Genomic DNA, 2,052 nt, shown 5'->3' with positions numbered 1-2,052 from the left:
TGTGACATCATGCCTGTGTGGTTTTCCTCTTATGTCACTGGTCCCTGCTTCTCAGCTTTCTTTGTTGGATCCTCTGTTAGTGGGTCTTTGTGGTTGTTACTGCAAAACTTTGGAGATTCTTGGACCTGGATTACATATTGCTCATGAAAAGACAGCTGAACAGTATTCAGTATAGCCGTGTGCACGTGTGTGTACTGCTGAGGAATGAGCCCAAATGCATGCTAGGAAAGCCTCTTCCACTGAGCTGCTCCCTCAGCCCTATTTAAATTTTAGCCCTATTTAAATTTTGGCAAGAGTCTCTGTAATTAGCCCAGGCTGGCTGCAAACTTGTGATCCTTCTGCCTTAACCTCCTGAGTAGCTTGGATTACAAATGTGTGCCTTCATGTCCAGTTCTACTATTCTCTATTAATGAGTATTTGTATATCTACTTATTGATGTATTTAATTTGGGGGCTGGGGATTAAACCCTGGGTTGGGCCTTCCATACATTACTTCAATATCTGAGTGCTCTATCACTGAGTTGCATTCTCAACCCTAGTGCTATTTTGTTTTTTTTCTTTTTTCTTTTTGGCGGAACCGGGGATTGAACTCAGGCTCTTGCACTTGCCAGGAGAGCGCTTATTCCACTGAGCCATCTCCCCGGCCCCCCAGTGCTATTTTTGAACTCAGCTAATAAAAAAATCCTACCATTCTCAGGCTCCTTTGCAACTAAATACAGCCATGTGATCATTTATTATTTTAGCTAATAAGTGATTTACGATTTGGCCACATTTAAGAAAAAATGTACAGGACTTCAAGCCAGGTGTGGTGATGCTACCTGTAATCCTAGCAACTGGGAGGCAAGAGACAGGAGGAGCACAAAGTTCAATGCTAGCATGGGCCACATACTGAGTTTGAGGCCAGGCTACACATCGAAGCCTTATCTCCATAGAGAATTTGTACTTGTACATGACATAACTTTTTCCCCATCCCCCTACCTTCCTTTCAACCTCTCTTCTCCTCCCCATTTATAAAAATTTTGTTTCCATTTTTCCTTTTCTCTTTTTACTTTCCCCGTCTTCCCTTTCTCCCTGTCCGTGGTTCCTCTATCTATTTGAACATTTTCTTCTTAGTTCACGACAGCTATTATAATAAATTTGGGTCCTTACACTTTCAGTTTCTTACAACAGAGAAACAATGTATTTACACGTGTTCAATTTCTTTCACTTAAAAGAGTATGGTCTCAAGGTGCATCAGTCTACCTAAAATTCTATTTTTTTTGGCGGAAGCAGGGATTGAACTCAAACCCTTGCACTTGCCAGGGAAGCGCTTATTTTACTGAGCCATCTCCTCAGCCCTCTACCTAAAATTTCTCAAGCTTATCCATCTTTATGGCAGAGTAACACTCCACTACATAAAAAAAGAAAGCTACATCTTTAGCCATTAAAGGGTCTTCTTCAAAACAAGGCACATCTGTCTTATTTTTCTTCCGCTGTTTGAATGGGAACCATAATAAGGCGATCTTAAAGACTACTAATGCTGAAGACTGAGCAGTCTGAACTCACTGCCCTTGGATTTATTTTTCATGGAAAGAGAAAGTTTCTACCATAAGCCATTTTTTTCTTTTGTTATTCCCAACTAAATCTAATCCCGACACATTTTCATGGCTGTTGATGCAGTTTGCTTGTTTCTCATTAGGAAGCCTAAAGGCCCTTTAGAAGATTCGGAGACTTGGGGCGGGGGAGATGGTTCCGTGGAATAAGCGCTTCCCTGGCAAGGGCCTGAGTTCAATCCCCGGTTCCGCCAAAAAAAAAAAAAAAAGATAGATTCGGAACACAGAGATGGAAAAAGGGCATTTCCAGGAAAGAAACTCTAGGCTTCCTTCCACAAATGCTAAGTAAGGAACTTCCAAGAAGACAGGATGGGAGGTGGGTGTAAATAATACAGAAAGCGTTGGTTTTTTTTTTTTTTTTTTTTTGAACCGGGGATTGAACTCAGGCCCTTGCGCTTGCCAGGGAAGCGCTTATCCCACGGAACCATCTCTCTGGCCCCTAATACAGAAAGCGCTGAATG

Source organism: Octodon degus, unplaced genomic scaffold (assembly GCF_000260255.1).
Source record: "Octodon degus isolate 3935 unplaced genomic scaffold, OctDeg1.0 scaffold00130, whole genome shotgun sequence".
Classification (NCBI taxonomy): Eukaryota; Metazoa; Chordata; class Mammalia; order Rodentia; family Octodontidae; genus Octodon; species Octodon degus.
This window is presented reverse-complemented; position numbering follows the sequence as displayed.